The 18,761-nt window shown below is 36.4% G+C and overlaps 1 protein-coding gene across 4 annotated transcripts in view; it reads right to left on the bottom strand.

Annotated features, from left to right (window-relative positions):
• MICU1 (mitochondrial calcium uptake 1) overlaps positions 1-18,761 on the bottom strand; it is a 264,556-nt gene that overhangs the window by 149,416 nt on the left and 96,379 nt on the right. The gene's annotated exons all lie outside the window — the stretch shown is intronic.

Here is an 18,761-nt window from a genome sequence, read left to right as displayed (position 1 = left end):
TTTACCAATTCACCAACAGTTTACATATTACACAATTTGCCTTGTATTTTTTCAGTGTGCCACTTTGAAAGTAAATTGAAGACATCATGTCCCTTTATACTTAAGTACCTCAGCATAGATTTTCTAGGAACAAAGACATTCTCTAATGTTCACAATCCCAAACGTTGAAATCCCCAAAGATCAAAATTTCTAAAGCCTAAAATCACCAAAATGTAATTCTGATACATAATTTATAGCACAGTATACATTTAATAAAACCAGGAAATTTAGTATTGATACACATACTATTATCTAATTCAGTCCTTTTTTTTTTTTTAGATGGAGTCTCGCTCTGTCACCCAGGCTGGAGTGCAGTGGCGCGATCTCAGCTCACTGCATCCACTGCCTCCTGGGTTCAAGCCTCAGCCTCCCGAGTAGCTGGGATTACAGACACACGCTACCACGCCCGTCTAATTTTTGTATTTTTTTTTTTTTTTTTTGAGACGGAGTCTCGCTCTGCCGCCCAGGCTGGAGTGCAGTGGCCGGATCTCAGCTCACTGCAAGCTCCGCCTCCCGGGTTTTTACGCCATTCTCCTGCCTCAGCCTCCCCAGTAGCTGGGACTACAGGCGCCCGCCACCTCGCCCGGCTAGTTTCTTTTTGTATTTTTAGTAGAGACGGGGTTTCACCATGTTAGCCAGGATGGTCTCGATCTCCCGACCTCGTGATCCGCCCGTCTCGGCCTCCCAAAGTGCTGGGATTACAGGCTTGAGCCATCGCGCCCGGCCTAATTTTTGTATTTTTAGTAGAGACGGGTTTTGCCATGTTGGCCAGGCTGGTCATGAACTCCTGGCCTCAGGTAATCCACCCACCTTGGCCTCCCAAAGTACTGGGATTACAGATGTAAGCCACTGTGCCTGGCCAAATCCAGTCCATTTTCGAATTTAGCAAACTGTCCCAATAATTTCCTTTACAGCTACTTTCACCCTGATCAAGGATGTAATCCACAATCATAAACTCCGTTTAGTTATTATGTTTTTTCATCTCCATTATTAGGGAACAGCCTTTCTTTGTCCTTCTTTATTTTTTCCTGTAGAGGTTTATTGGTTCTGATTGTGATAAATTCACCATTTTAACCATTTAACCACACAGTACGTGGGCCTTTTAGGTTTGGCTTCTTTCACTGAACATAATGATTTTTAGGTTCACCATGTTGTAGCATGAATCAACATTTAATTCGTTTTCATTGCCAAATAATATTCCACTATATGGGGTGCTGATCATAATCGCCCCAAAATACACACTGAACACCATAATCCCAAATGTTGAAATCCCCAAAGATCAAAATCCCTAAAGTCTAAAATCCTAATTTTGGAAAAAATAAAAATTCTTTAAAAATATTTGCTTACATTTTTAAAGGGGATTTGAGAAACATAAAAATGTGACAGACGACTTTGAGCAGAAGAACCATGTTCATAAAGAAATGGCTCAAAGGGGAAATGTATAAATATAGTTAGTAATTGTATGTGCCCCAGCTTTATAACTGCAGTCATCTGAAATACCCTGAGAACAAACCTAAGTCTTTTGATGAGATCAGTTAAAAACCACAATGAGTCATCATTGCATACACAGTTGCCCAAAGAGCTGAGATCTTGAGAAATTTTATCTTTCACAAATGCAGAGGTAAAAAAAGGTCATTTCTTCATTTATTGAGGAAGTTTCAACGTTTTTACATAAACGCACAATGCTTACACACAATCAATCCTGTAATAATACACTTTCCTGAAGTCGAATTTCTGATATCCAAAGCAGCAGGAGAAAAGTCTGCCCCAGCTCTCACAGAGACCCATTTGTTGTCACCAGACCCCTAGCTGATTGGATGGTGCCCACCAACATTGAGGGCAGTATTGTCCCCATCTAAATCCAATCAGATTCACACACTAATCTCCTCACCCTAACAGAAACACCCAAAATAATGCTTTACCAAGTTTCTAGGTATTCCTTAATCTAGTCAAGTTGACATTTAAAATTACTGATACCTAAAATTAAGTCCACAAGTTAACCCCTTGTCAATCTGGCATCCATACACAGCTCCTTTGTTTTTTTCTTTTCTTTTCTTTTTTTTTTTTTGAGACAGAGTCTTTTTCTGTCACCAGGCTGGAATACAGTGGCACAATCTCTGCTCACTGCAATCTCTGCCTCCCGGGTTCAAGTGATTCCCCTGCCTCAGCCTCCCAAGTAGCTGGGATTACAGGTGCCTGCCACCATGTCTGGCTGATTTTTTGTATTTTAGTAGAGATGGGGTTTCAACATATTGGCCAGGATGGTCTCGATCTCCTGAACTTGTGATCTGCCCACTTTGGCCTCCCAAAGTGCTGGGATTACAGGCGTGAGCCACCACACCCAGCCCCCATACACAGATCCTTAAGCCATACTTAACTCCCAAATAAAGATAACAAAGTAACAAGGAATTTTGATCTTTTGGGATTGTGTCTTTTGAGATTATGATCCAAACCCCATTGTATGTATATACCACAGTTTGTTTATCTATTCATATGCTCAAAGACATTTAGGTTATTTCCACCTTTTGGTTATTCATGTACGAGTATCTGAGTACCTGTTGTCAATTCTTTTGGTATGTACTAAGGACAGGAATTGCTGGGTCATATGGCTGCTCTATATTTTTGGTGTTCGTTTTGTTTTGTTTTGAGACAGTGTCTCACTCGGACACCCAGGCTGGAGTGCAGTGATATGATCTTGGATCACTGCAGCCTTGCCCTCTGGGGCTCAGCTCAGGTGATCCTCCCATCTCAGCCTCCCCAGTAGCTAGGACTACAGGTACGTGTCACCATGCTCAGTCAATTTTTGTTATTTTTTGTAGAGATGGGGTTTTGTCATGTTGCCCAGGCTCATCTTGAACTCCTGGAGTTAAGCGATATGCGTGCCTCAGTCTCCCAGAGTGCTGGGGTTACAGGCATGCACCAACACGCTCAGCTGGTTGTTTTTTGTTTAAGACAGGAGGAGGTTGCTCTGTCGCACAGGATGAGATGTAGTGGCACAATCACAGATCAGGGCTGCATCCTTGACCTACTGGGCTCTAAGCAATCCTTCCACCTCAGCCTTCCAAAGTACTGGGACTACGGCACCATTTACATTCCCATAAGCAATGTAAGAGGATTCCACATTCTCCACATCCTCACCAGTACTTCCTCCTTTTCTTCTTTTGTTAAAAATTATAGCCATCCTCACGGATATGACATGGTATCTCATTGTGATTTTTATTTACATTCGCCTAATACCTAATGATGTTCAGCATCTTTTCATGTGCTTGTCGACCATTTGTATATCTTCTTTGGAGAAATGTCTATCCAAATCCTTTGCTCATTTTTGAATTTGTTATTTCTCATTTGGTTGTTGAGTTCTAATCTAAGTTCTTTACATATTCTGGATACTAGATCCTTATCATATATATATTTGCAAATATTTTCTCCTATTCTGTGTGTTGCCTCTTCACTCTTGATAATGTCCTATGATGCAGAAAAGTTTTAAATATTGGTGAAGTCCAGTTTATTTTATTATTTGTGCTTTTGATGCTATATTTAATATTTCATTACCAATCCAAGGTCACGAAGATTTACCCCTAGTTTTCTACTGAGGGTTATAGCATTTGCTTTTTTTTTTTTTTTTTTTTTTAGGTTATTGATCCATTTTGAGTTAAATTTTGTATATAATGTGAAGTACGGGGTTCACCTTCATTCTTTTGTATGTGAGTATCTAGTGGACCTCATACCATTTGTTGAAATGGTATGACCTTTTACCACTGTCTTGACATGCTTGTTGAAAATCAATTAACCACAGATGTGTGGGTTTATTTCTGGACTCTCAATTTTCTTCCACTGTCTGTGTTTATGCCAGTACCAAATCGTTTACATTTTTGTAATTTTAAAAAAATTGCAGTAAAATGCATACAACAAAATCTGCCACTATAAACATTTTAAAGCATAAGTCTCTTCAGCTCTGTGCATTTTTTTCATTCTTTTTCCTCTCTGCCTCAGACTAGATAATATCAATTGACCTATATCGTCAAGTTCACTAATTCTTTCTTCAGCCTGCTCAAGTTAGATGGTTGAATCCCTCTAGTCAATTTTTCGACTCAGCTCTTGTACTTTTCAGTTCCAGAACTTCTATTTGGTACCTTTTAAATAATTTATATGTATCTATTGAAATTTTCTGTTAGTTCATACATCATCCTCCTCTTAGCTACTTAACTACACTTTAGGCAGTTGATCTAAAGTCTTTGAGTAGTACGTATAATGTCTGTGCCTCCTCAAGGATACTTCCTATTTTATTTTTTCTGTGATTGGGCTGTAATTGATTGTTTCTATGTATGCATAATTTCTTGCTTAAATTGGACATTTTGTATATTATAATGTGGTAACTCTCGAAATCGCATTCTTCCCCTTCCTCGGGGTTTGTTGTTGCTACTTGCTGGGGGTTATATTTGTTTGTTTAGTGACTTTATTAAACTCTTCTTGTAAAGATTATATTCTTTGTCACATGTTGTCACTCAAGTCTGTTCACCTTAGTGAGCAACTAGTGATTTGACAGGTTTCCTTAAATGCCTGGAGCCAAAGGGGGAAAAATACTCTCTGGATCTTTTCAGATTGGCTCTGCATTGGGCATTTCTTCAATGCTTACTTAGCAAGACCATTTACAACTCTCTCTTAACCTTAAGATTCCTGCTTGCATGGGGCTTAAATGTCAGCCAGACATGAAAGCTCAGGATCTTTTAAGGTTTCTTCTGAGCATTCATTCATCCCTAAGCCTTCTAGACTCCCCTGTACATGGTGAAGCATTTCAAATCACTTGTTCTCCCATGTATCTCCTTACAAAGACTCTTCCTTCCCAGGCTAATTGGTTTGTCTGCTGCTTATCCCAGGCTGCTACAGTGAGTATTATTTACCTTTAAATTTTTTTGACAATTGCTGCCCCAACCCCCTAAAAGCTCTGAAGCAGGTGAAACAAGGGCAAGCCTCAAAGCTGATTCCTTAGGGAGCCACCAGACAGGTTGATGCCCATATCCAGAGTCATCCAAGAACATGATCCACATTGCTCATTCTGACACCAGCAAGTTCTGTCAGGAACAAGGGCTGCCATCCTTATGGCTGCCACTGCACTGGGGAGTTGGGGTGGTCACCAGGTAAGCTAAAATACAATGTTTTCTGAACAAATTTTAGCGGCTTCTTTCTTTTAAAGCATTCTCCTGGTTGTTTTAAGTCTTTGATTAGATTTTACAGATCTGAACAAGTTAACTGACAGTTTTTGGCAGCTTAATTTTTGGTTTAATGGAGGGATGTAGTTTTGGAGTTCCCTGCTCTGTCATTTTTTTATCTCTTTGTACTTCTTAACCTTGACAGTCTTAAAGGGCACAGGTGAGTTATACTGTAGAATATCCCTCATTCTGAATTAGGCTGATGTTTCTTCGTGATTAGATTCATATCTATCTATCACAAACTATGAATTCATGTTGATAACTATAATTCCTTTCTAGGATACAATTTAGTCTTATCCCTCATGCACTTGTTACTACCTTCTCCAAAAATGAGAAACCTGGTTCCCATTATCATCAATATATTTACTCAAGCTTAGAATACACAAACAGTAGTTTCACAACTGCTAATCCCATCTCTGTAGAAAACAAACATATCCATATCATCTAGAGTTCAACATTTGTTACTTTTAAGGAAAATCTACATATGTTGAAATGCAAAAATCTAATGTATAATACACATTTTTATCAAGATATAGAACATTTCCATCACTTCTGAAAGTTCTTTTATGCCCCTCCATAATAAATTCCTACCATTTCACCATAGATGAGTTTTGCCTGTTCTAGAACTTGATATAAATGGTATCACTAGTATATAGTTTGGTGTCCTGCTCCTTTGGCTCAGCATAATGTGGGGAAGATTTATCAACGCTGTAATCATCAGTAGTTCATTTTTATTGCTGAGTGGTATTTTATTCTGATCATTACAAAATTAAAGTATATAATAAATGTAAAAGCATTCCTGTTTCTCTACATCCTCTCCAGCATCTGTTGTTTCTTAACGTTTTAATGATCGCCATTCTAACTGGCATGAGATGGTGTCTCATTGTGATTTTGATTTGCATTTCTCTAATGACCAGTGATGATGAGGTTTTTTCATGTTTCTTGGCCGCAGAAATGTCTTCTTTTGAGAAGTGCCTGTTCATATCCTTCACCCACTTTTTGATGGGGTTTTTTTTTCTTGTAAATTTATTTAAGTTCCTTCTAGATTCTGGCTATTAGCCCTTTGTCAGATGGGTAGATTGCAAACATTTTCTCCCATTCTGTAGGTTGCCTGTTCACTCTGATGATAGTTTCTTTTGCTGTGCAGAAGCTCTTTAGTTTAATTGGATCTTATTTGTCAATTTTGGCTTTTGTTGCCATTGCTTCTGGTGTTTTAGTCACAAAGTCTTTGCCCACGCCTATGTCCTGAATGGTATTGCCTAGGTTTCCTTCTAGGGTTTTCATGTTTTTAGGTCTTATATTTAAGTCTTAAATCCATCTCGAGTTAATTTTTGTATAAGGTGTAAGGAAGGGGTCCAATTTCAGTTTTCTCCATATGGCTAGCCAGTTTTCCCAACACTATTTATTAGTTAGGGAATCCTTTCCCCATTGCTTGTTGTTGTCAGGTTTTGCAAAGATCAGATGGTTGTAGATGTGTGGTGTTATTTCTGAGGTCTCTGTTCTGTTCCACTGGTCTATATGTCATTTTGTGATGTGCGGTTTCTAATTCTTTAGTAAAAAATTCTACACTGTTCTTCCATGCTTTTGCAGCTGGGATGGTAAAGAAGTAGAGAGGGAGAGAAGTTGCTTGTATGTTTTCAGAGGCATGCTCTTGTTAAAGAGTGGTTCAGATACATTTAGGATTATGTATCTATTTACTAACTCTTAAGAATTTATAAGTGAATTTATAGAGTATCCAAAACTGAGGAAGATTCTTACAAAATTCATGACAGTAATTATAGACACAAAAATTATCATAAAACCATCAAATTTGATCTCTCAACTTATTCAAAGCTAGGAAGAACATAAAATAAATATGTCAAAATTTAGGAGGAAATGGGAGTCACTAAAAAACAAACTTTTAGATTATTCTGTGCCTATGGCTGCTTCTTAGCTGGTGTTTTAAAATCAAAGACCTGAGTCTACCATTTGATCCAGCAATCCCACTACTGGGTATCTACTCAAAGGAAAATAAGTCATTATACAAAAAAGATACTTGCATACGCATGTTTATAGCAGCACAATTCACAAATGCAAATATGTGAAACAAGCCCAAATGCCCATCAGTAAACAAGTCGATAAAGAAACTGTGGAATATGTACACAATGAAATACTACTCAGCCATAAAAAGGAACAAATTGATAGCATTCGCAGCAACCTGGATAGGACTGGAGACTATTATTCTAAATGAAGTAACTCAAGAATGGAAAACTAAACATCGTATGCTCTCATTCATAAGTGGGAGTTAAGCTATGAGGATGCAGACGCATAAGAATGATACAATGGACTTTGGGGACTCGGAGGTTGGGGGAAGGGTGAGGAGGTAAGGGATAAAAGTCTACAAGTTGGGTACAGTGTACACTGCTCGGGTGATGGGTGCACCAAAATCTCACAAATCACCACTAAAGAACTTACTCATGTAACCAAATACCACCTGTTCCCCCAAAACCTATGGAAATAATTTTTTTTTTTTTTTAAAGAAAGAAAATGTCAAGTAAAATGATCCTTCATTTAATCTTTTGGATGGTGTTTAATCCTTTACTAAATTTTAGGTCATTTTTTTCCCCTAAGCAAACACCATTTATACACTTCAGGGGTGATAAGGAGGCATATTCCAAGAAGAACATAATCTTATCAGACTGGTAATAATGTTCATTTCCTCTCACTGCCCCAGAGGTAGTTCTATTCAATTTACTGACCAATGTTACTCCTTTCAGAGAACAAAATTATGCAAAATGTTTTAAAGCAATGTGCTCACTAGCTTAAATGAACAAAATATAACTGTTTTACTATTCACTGATATGACTAGTCTTAGATCTTATTTATTTCAAAATTTAAAATGTAGTTGTAGGTACAGTATCACCAACACATTCAAATTACTGATCTCAAGTAAAGGCAAGTGGACATTATTACAGGTTTTTGATATTGATCTCAACTGTACCATATCCTCAATATTTTCATTTTTTAGATAAGCAGAAAGACTTGAAAGTAAACTTATTATATAGCAAATTATACACTACACATGTCTAAATGGTACGCTTCACAGTGAGTCAAAAACCTAGATTGTTGTACCAGATGACTTTATGCTGAAGCACCCACACTTTGGTTTCTGAGCAATCACATAAACTTATAAAATACATGGTTAAAGTTGCCGGTGCCATGAGGGGCACTGGGACTGGGATTTCCAGACTCATGAGTGCTAAGTGTGCTCAAACAGTAAATCCTAACTAGTTACAGGGTTGATCAAAATAGGGTTAATAATTTTGCCTTCTGGGACTCAAGTATATGAAACCAAAGACAGAAATCACATCTAGAAACTTTTTCTCATTTCTTCTAGTTAAGATCTAATTTGAAGTTATAAAGTTCAAAAAAACTTTTTCTAGTTAATAGAAGTTGATGGACTATGTCTGCAAAATCAATGTTTACATATCATCTAGAATTCAAAACATCTTTGGCATATAGAAAATCTGATGAAGAACACAGCTTTACTATTTAAATTAAAGTGTCATCCTTTATGGGACTGAAATCTTTGGATTATTTTAGTATTAATATTTCTCCACATTGCTGAAATACATTTCATAGTCTATCTAAATCCCTTGAGTAATAGTTGAGGTTGTACATCAAAAACAAATTAATGATAATATGCTTCTTCTGGGAAATACAATTTGGCATATCATTTCCAAATGATAAATAGTATTTCTACCTAAGGTTGGGGTCAAGGTATGTGGTGGGGTGCTAGAAAGACAAAATTCAGCAATTTTCCCATGCAATTAATGCTCACACTTCATTATCTAGTTGGTGCATGGATTGATGCCAAAGCCTTGGTAAAACATCAATCTTAAACAATCACACTATTTCCAATCAAATTAAAAATGTTGCACAGCTAAAATACGTTACTCTTATTCCCCACCCCATCTCTGAACTTGCAGAAGGGTAGAATTTGGGGATATGTCAGATAACAATGAAATCAAAATGCTTCTAATTTGAAGTAGTTTATGATTCCTCTTTCTGAGTCAAATTTTCTTCTAAGCTTTTCAAAGGTAATATTGCATTTGAGACAAACACACATAAATTACTGTGCAACAAACTGGAAGGTGAATGCTTAAGATACTGTAAACTTCACTATGCCAGAAAGCAATTCTCTTTTCAGTCCCAATTCTAACCACCTCAGCTGTGAGAACAATTCCAAATACCTGGAATGCAAAGGTTTTCTCATCTCATTAACTAGATGGCTTCAGAGAAGATGATACAAATGAAGATGTTTTTAAAAAACAGTGGCAGATGATTTGATTAAAAAGCAGTAATAAAACATTTTAAAAGTCTACTGGAATCGCATTAACTTTAAAGAAATGATACAACTTTACTGAAAAGGATTGTTTTAATACTCGGCATCTGAACAAGGTATTATCAAAACTCTGGAAGGAGAAAATCTACAACTCTACTATTTTCTACCATGTTATTTCTGCATACTAGCTTCAAAACAGCTTTGAGCAGGGGAATCTGTGTTCTATGACTTGATTATCTGCTACCTAAATCTAAGAATTTAATTTTGAACTTTGGCCACTCAAATGGATCATTGCTAAAAAGAACAGTCCTGAGATGAGCAGCAGTGTTGGTTTTAGTCACTTGGGTTATAAAAGGTTTCTCTACCACTTAATGTAAAACCAGTCTCAAGTAAAAATCTTGAAAACTAAGTCAATATAGTGATTTCACCTCCTTTCACTTGGAAAAAAATTGTATAAGAAAAAAATGTATCATAAGAACAAAACTTAAAGTTTCACTCTGAGGATCACCATTCACAACCTTGATCTAAACTGTTTTAGTAACTATCACCTCCCAGGAAACCGTTTTGATGAAGGATTTTAAAATCAATTTTGAAAACAAACAAACATTTATAAGTATCCCTTAAGGACCACTGACCATTAAAGACACCATTAAAGACCATGAAGAACTTAAGCATTATACTTCGCATATTCTGGAAGTATATGAACTGGAAGTGGCTGACCTCAGTTACAGGTGTTAGCATCTCATTTGATTTACTCTCTTTAGTAAATGCCAGGCACTGTGCTAGGTACTTTATATTTGCATTATCTCTTTAAGTCCTCACTGCATACTATTATCTGCACTTTACAGATAAGAACACTCAGGTTTAGAGAAGTTACATAAATAGCCAAAGGTGACAATACTATTAAGTGGCAGGAGACTCCAGAGCCCATGTCATGAATCATTTTATGTTACATTGTATCAACTACACAGGAACACACTGATATCTATATTGTTCCCAATTTCTGGAAAACGTTAACCAGGACTGAATATTTTTGAAATACTTCACTACCATAAAATATTGACCTTGGGGCTTAGTTTGTATCTGCTAACTTAACTTGAAGTTGAAGAGGAAAGAAAGTCCAAGCCAATGATATAGGCGAACATTTTTTTTTAAGGCTTTCACTTCCTCAAATGCATATTTTGATCATTTTGAAATGTGCATCACTTCAAGAGTGTAATGTTCTTTAATTTTTAATTAATAAATGTTAGATTAATTTGTAATTGGTGAAGTTTTTCATTCAAGTTTAGAATTTTAAAAAATACATCATGCCAAAAACAAATATGCAAATAAAGGACTATCCTCGCACATTCTCTACAACCAAAGATCATAAATAGATGTTCAGGCTAAGTTGAGAACTCGTTTTACCAGAATAGAAGGAGAAATAACTTGTTTAGTATACCTCTTATGGAACTTTAATTGTGTGACCTTAAAACATGCTAGAATGTGCTAAAATATAAGAAAAAAGAAGTTAGCCTGGAACTAAAGAAAATTGTCTGATAGCAAAGTGAATTTTGAATCTTGTTTTATGATGAAAAAGCTAAAGATGAAGGTGTAAGAAATGCAATGGTTAGTCATGTTTATGTTTTCAAACCAACAATGATAAATCAAATGGGTTCATTGACCCCAAATTCAAACACAACATAATCTAAAATAAAAATGGATTTAAAGATATTTTAATAGGAGTCTGAATATTTGAGACAACTAAGTAAACTACACCCTCCTTTGGCACACTTAATGATTATATTATTATTTATTTTCTCAACTTAAATAATCAAACACATGGGTTAGATTAACAAACTTTAGTAGTGGTGGAACTCAGAGACTGGAAAGAGACATTATGGATACTCCTCACAGCAGGCTAAGTATTTAACAGCATTAATAAACTGCATCTGAAGAACAGCATTCTATGGTACCAGGAAAACAAAATGATCCCAGACTTTCCACAGGCAATAGAAACTTAGCATGCAAAGAACAAGTCACTGCAAGGAAGCAAGCAAGAAATGCCTCTTCTACAAAGTAACTGTTCATTGACCTTTGGAAGCTTAAAGGATTCATACTAGTGCCACCAAAATGAGTGATATTCATAGAACCCAATATAGGTAAACAATTCTCCCACTACCTAAGAAAAGGTTTATTATTCTTTAATATAAAAAGTTTATTCATAAGATAGCCTTAAGAATACAGAAAAGCTTGATTTTGAATCCCTGATCAACCAAGGACATTACCTTAAATAGTGAGAGTTTAAAGAAGACTGGTGCTCTTTTGTCACCTAATGTTGACTACTTAATGCTGCAGATTCCAGAGACTTTTAAGCACTTCCCAACTGCTGCCTCTCGAATCTATTCCTAATTAGTAAGGACACCTATCCAAGTCCAGCCATTTTAAATCTTCCAGCCGTAAGCCATACAATTATTAAAGGAGAGGAAGAGTTTTTAGCTACCCTCTACAAACTGTCCTACCATAATTAGAAAACCGGAAGTGGCTGGCCTCAATCACAGGTGTGTCTTACCTGATCTACTCGGTACTCTAAAATAGAATTCCCAGGATTAGAAACATTGATAATGGGATCATCCATACATTACTCTGACATAATTTTTAATGTATTTGTTGGTTTGGTTCAGAATGCAGTTAAAGGCAAAGGTATTTAGGAAGATAATCTATTGTACCAATAATAGGATACCTAATTTGAGGGTCTGGTAAGGGGACTACCAAAAATACACTCCAGGCCGGGCGCGGTGGCTCATGCCTGTAATCCCGGCACTTTGGGAGGCCGAGGCGGGCGGATCATGAGGTCAGGAGACCATCCTGGCTAACACGGTGAAACCCCATCTCTACTAAAAAAGACAAAAAAATTAGCTGGGTGTGGTGGCAGGTGCCTGTAGTCCCAGCTACTCGGGAGGCTGAGGCAGGAGAATGGCATGAACCCGGGAGGCGGAGCTTGCAGTGAGCCCAGATCGCGCCACTGCACTCCAGCCTAGGCAACAGAGCGAGACTCCGTCTCAAAAAAAAAAAAAAATACACTCCATTAAGAAGTACAAAAAAAGTGTACTATACAAATAAAGGGCACCCTGTGGTCTTCGTTAGTTATATCATTAGCTATTTTAAACCAAATGATGTTTATAATTCAGCTTAATTTATATTTAATTACTACAATTCAGTTTAATTTATATTTTTAAGACTGCCAACCACCAGAAATGTGAGAGTAATCTTTTAATGAATAAATTTTAATAATTTATAAATTATCATTAAAGAGCCCAAGCCTTCAAAGACCAATTTAAAAAGTACTTTTAGCAGTGTTCTTGAAGATCTCCTTTGCCAGCCTATACATATTCTCTTCATGGTTTTCTCCAAATATTTAGTTGCTTTTCCAAGTTAAAGTCATTGATTAGCTCAGAAAAGCAAAATAATAGTCTTTCTTGGTGTCCCATTTATCTCCCCTTAAGCTATTTTATTGCGCAAAGTGCAACCAAGCAACTGCTTATTTGTATTTATTATGTAAGAAATTTCAAAAGAAGAAAAGAATAATTTTTAACTTGAAGTTACTGTTGTCTCATCAGTTACAGTTCAAGTAGGAACATAATATCCCAAATAAGACTTTTATTTTTGTTTTAGAGACAGGGTCTCACTCTGTCACCCAGGCTGGAGTAGTGTCACAATCATAGCTCACTATAACCTCCAATTTCTGGGTCAAGCGATCTTCCCACATCAGCCTCCTGAGTAGCTAGGACTACTACTGTTTTTAAATGTCTTCATAGAGATGAGGTCTTGCTATGTTGCTCAGGCTGGTCACGAACTCCTGGGCTCAAGCGATCCTCCTGCCCCTGCCTCTCAAAGTGTTGGGATTACAGGCATGAGCCACCAGACCTGGCCTCCAAGTAAGACCATTTAAGTGACTCAATTAATAAGTACCTCTTATACTTAATAAGAGTGATTAAAACAACGTTTCTTAACCTTTTGTGTAACATATAATGTTAAAACTTCCTTTTCAATCATGCTGGGTATTAAATTCTCAAGGACTTTGTGCAGTGCTTGGATTGTCATATTAAAGATAAAGCATGTTAATTTAAAGTGACAGGAACGAAATCATTCTGAAGGGAGCAGGGCAAGAACATATGCATCATGCACTGAACTTTTGTTCCTGAAGCATTACTATGGATTTTGGAGCATTAAATAATTTAAAGCACATGCTGCTGAATCAGTACCTGCCAGAAATCCTAATCAGAAGATGAGAAAAAGAAAAAACATTGACATTGTTTGATTATATGAACAAACCAATCAAATATACATATCACAAAACAAAATACACAAAGAAACAGTTAAAACCTGTAATAATATCACTGAACACCTGGAAGTAGCAAATGAGGAATACATAGAAATGTTTTAGATATTATGTACTAGGCACAATAAAACAAAACAACGATGTCTCAATACCATTTCATTTACATAATTTTTTTAACTTTATGGCAAAATAGTTGCTTTGCCACTCATATTAATATAGGCAATCAAATATGGATGAGTTCAGATAATTAGTAACTACTCTAAGAAAGAGTACAGAATGGCTCCTTAGAAAAAGGTCTCCAAAATTATGTTGCATTAAATAAAGTGATATCCACATTAGTATTAAAAAAATAAAGTCATCCTGACCATGAAATAAAATTTGACCTATATTTACCATCCTATTCTAACCACACTGAGTAGCACTGTAAAATTTCTTGACTGAAAAATATATGCTATTAACAATTTACAAGCCTACAGCTGGAACTTATGTGACAGAGCCCAAGGGATTTTACAGCACAGGAATGAGGTGAATCACTGTGAACACAGGACAACTCAGATATGTGAAATCGAACTAGAGGCCTCTCTTTGTTAATGGACTCGGTATTTAACCTGGGCTAGTTGCTCATTACAGAGATAGCACAGGAGACTTTTACAGCTAATTGAACTGGGAAGGAAAGGGCTGTGGAGAGAACAATTACACAGAGGGTATACTAGTCTGCAGCTTTTCACGCAAACGAAGAAAGAAGATCATGTATATGACAGCAGAGAACTCCTTTCATAAACTGAGTAGAGGGCTCAAAGTTATGCAAAACAGCTATAATTTGTAGAGCTAGATACTTCACCTATTGTCCCAATATTACTGAGAATGTAACTGACAGAGAGGTTAACTGGTCTCTTGCTCAAAGTTGCCCATCAACTATGTGGGAAAGCCTCCATTTAAATACATGACTGTCTATATCCAAAGTCCACTGTCTTCTTACCACTCTATTACACATAAAGAAGTTCAGCAATCCACAAGATTGTTTCTCATACCAATTCAGCATACTTTATAACATCTACTAACCATTTACACACAGCTGCCAAACAGAGTACTGAGATACTCAAAATGGAAATGCCTTGGAAAATATTTCAGATACCAAAGCCAGATGTTTTTTTTTTAGGGTTGTGGTATGTAAAAAAGAACTAAAGTTGCTAATTTGTAAGAGGAGAGACAACTGAGTAAATGTTTTAAAAATAATTTAAAGAACTTTGGATGGGAAAGAAGGAAGATGGCAAAATCTGTAACTAAAAATAAAAATAAATTCCAGCAGGTGTGAAAGGATATGTTGAATTTGTTCCTCAGTTCACTTTTGTAAATTAATTACATTCTTTTTTTTTTTTGAGACAGAGTCTCACTCTGTTGACCAGGCTAGAGTGCAGTGGCACAATCTTGGCTTCAAAAAAAAAGGACTGAGCACTTCTCAAGATGCCAAGTGGTGTCCATGGTATATGAAAAGATAATGGAGCCAATAACAGTAAAATTTATATTCTGATTTTTAAATTCAGATATTAAAATGTATATATCCCATATTTTCTTTCTTTAAAATGAAGTGTTATGTGGTTTCTGAGGTTAGTATGAATTTCTAGCTGTACTTGATCAAAGCAGAAAAGATTAACTTCAACTCTTACAAAAAAGAAAGTGAAACATCAAGGTTTTTTGAGCGAATAGTATTAAAGCAGTAAACTTTTAAAAAAAGGTCATATAGACAACTGGATTAGACATTCAGAAGGTAGTATCACATAGTGTTCAAGAGAATTTGGAATCCTAGCTATATGATTTTAGGCTGGTTTCTTATCTTTTCTGTACTTTCTTTTCTTTTCTTTGTTTTGTTTTTTTGTTTGTTTGTTTGTTTTGAGACAGGGTATCACTCTGTTGCCCAGGCTGAAGTGCAGTAGCACAATCTGCAGCCTCTACCTGCTGGGCTCAAGCAGTGCCCCCACCTGATCCTCCTGAGTAACTGAAACTAGAGGCATGCGTCACCATACCTGGCTACTTTTTGTAGTTTTTGTCAAGAAGGGTGGTCTGGAACCCGAGCTCAAGCGGTCTCCTAAAGCACTGGGATTACAGGTGTGAGCCACCATGCCTAGCCCCTATTTTCTCAATCCGTAAAATGATGATAAAAATAGACAGCTAAGATAGTGGTTGTGTGCACTAAATGAGTAATTATGTGTAAGCCTGGAACATAATAAGCACTCAAAAAGCTTCTTATTATTGGCGATAATTCCCACAAGACAAATATAGTCAAGCATTTTTCATTTAGAAATGTCACATTTTTTTTTTTTCTTTCTTGAGACAGAGTCTTGCTCTGTTGCCCGGCTGGAGTGCAGTGGTGCCAACTCAGCTCACTGCAACCTCCGCCTCCCAGGTTCAAGCGATCTGTCTCAGCCTCCCAAGTAGCTGGGATTACAGGTGTGCACCACCATGCCCAGCTATTTTAGATTTTTAGTGGAGATGGGATTTTTACCATGTTGGCCAGGCTGGTCTCAAATTCCGGACCTCAAGTGATCCGCCTGCCTCGGCCTCCCAAAGTGCTAGGATTACAGGCCTGAGTCTCCGGGACCAGCTCAGAAATTTCACTTTAAACCAAAAAAATAAACCACTGACAACCAATGAGCGAAAATGGGGTTTTAAAAAAGAGCCCAGTCATCATGCCCAAAGTAACATGTGACTTTGAAACATCTGTGAGGAACTTCTGGCTTCAAGGAAATACTTATATTCTCTTGGCATCTGTTACAGTGTTTTTAAAGCAAGAATTTCCCTACATAAAGAAAAAGAATACAGAAATAAATGATACACCCTACTTTAAAAATGGGATTGATAGGGCAAATGAAAACACAGATAACAAGAAAGACTAATAAAATTATATTTACATATTCACATTTAGCCAAAAATCTGAATAAATATATTAATTAACCAAGAATTTCCACTTGACTGGTTTCAGGTCTCTGGAAGCCGAGAGAGAGGGAAAGAAAGATGTGGCTAATTAACAATGCAGAATTACATGTCACATTATAACCTGTTATCTAAATTTCACTAGAGTAGTTCAAATAAATGTGGATATTCATCAAACCCTGTCCCATGAGACTTTTAGTACCCTATGTTCTAATTTACATTTCCTCAATCTTCAATACATTTAACTCTTAAAAGACAGAAAATTCCTTAACAACTTACTATATATGTCAAGGAGTAAAACTACACTTGACCTTATTCTAGGGTCTTATTTTATCTGAGAAATAAAGTAAATAATTACAACTTGAATAAAGCACCAAGAAGTATTACATTATAGGAAAAACTGTGTTCATATTCTCTTTAGAAGAACCAAAAATTTCCCCCAAAAGGAATGGTATTTTAAAGTTAATTTGTTAATATTTTCAAAAAGACCTTTCACCTAGTAAAAGAGAATGTAGTAATATCAAAGCTTTGATTTTCAACTATGACTTCCATCTGTTCCTCTACTAATCATATTATCTGTTATAAACACTATAATCAATACTTCCCTTTCTTGGTTTTGACTATACTTTCATCTCTTTACAGATAAATGTGGATAATATTTCATTTTTTATTTGATGTAAAATGTTTTGTTCCATGTAAACAAATATTCTTGTAGATAATATAAAGGAGGTGGAAATATAATACATATCATTTTTTTCTTCCAAGTCTGAGAGATTGTCAAGGTTCTGAGGGGACTTAGTTCCAAGTAATGGAAACAACTCAATTCAGAGGCAGTATTTCTGAAATGTTCAGGGAGAGGTTGGGGGAAAGGGGAATCAACAGGTAGGAAAGAAGAACAAATCTGTTCTCTAAAAAAGAAATACATGGTGGTATGATGATAATGAACAATTAGTTTCAATAGACAATTTTATTGCTTGAAAATAGGGTATAAGCTTTATAGTTTTTAGAAGAGATAAGGGGATTGCATCAACATTGTGGAAGTTGGTATTCCTTGCTTAAGAAACAATTTTATCTATACCATGCAATTTTATTCTGTGACTTTATAAGAAAACATGGTGACATTTGATGTGGAGAAAGTTGTCTATTATATGCAATAGACACAGGAAATACAAAATATAATTTCTATCTTTGGTTTGCTGAGGGGAAAAAAGGGGTAAGAGAAAATTGGAAAATAAAGAAGGCTACAAACCACTTGAAATAAATCATGCAAATAAAAGAGCAACTAAATGATTACATGAAAAGAATATTTAACAGTAATGTAAAATAAAGGCTCTACTTAGAAATAATTGTTTTATAGGCCAACTAGATGGTAAAATCACAAAAGACGATAAACAAAACAAAGAAAAAAATTTAGTTTTCATTAAATAAATAATCCAAAATCCATGAAATCACTGTATTGACAAATTGTTAGTAGAATACAGGGATACTAGGGGAAGGGGCTTTTTTGTTCTTTCTTTCACAAGAAGGATTCAACACAGGAAGGTGCATTTAGAATCTACGACATATTACATTAAAACAAAAGCCGGCCAGGCGTAGTGGCTCACACCTGTAATCCCAACACTTCGGGAGGGCGAGGTGGATGGATTACCTGAGGTCAGGTAATTCAAGGAGTTCAGGAGTTCAAGACCAGCCTGGCCAACATGGTAAAACCCTGTCTCTACTAAAAATACAAAAAAAATTAGCCGGGCATGGTGGTGGACGCCTGTAATCCCAGCTACTCGGAAGGCTGAGGCAGGAGAATCGCTTGAGTACCCCGGAGGCAGAGGTTGCAGTGGGCCGAGATCATGCCATTGCACTCCAGCCTGGGCGACATGAGCGAAACTCAGTCTCAAAATAATAATAATAATGTCAGAATATATTTTGTATTACCATCTCT

Source organism: Macaca fascicularis, chromosome 9 (assembly GCF_037993035.2).
Source record: "Macaca fascicularis isolate 582-1 chromosome 9, T2T-MFA8v1.1".
Taxonomy (NCBI): Eukaryota; Metazoa; Chordata; class Mammalia; order Primates; family Cercopithecidae; genus Macaca; species Macaca fascicularis.
The sequence above is the reverse complement of the archived record's forward strand: the minus strand, read 5'-3'. Positions and strand labels throughout refer to the sequence as shown.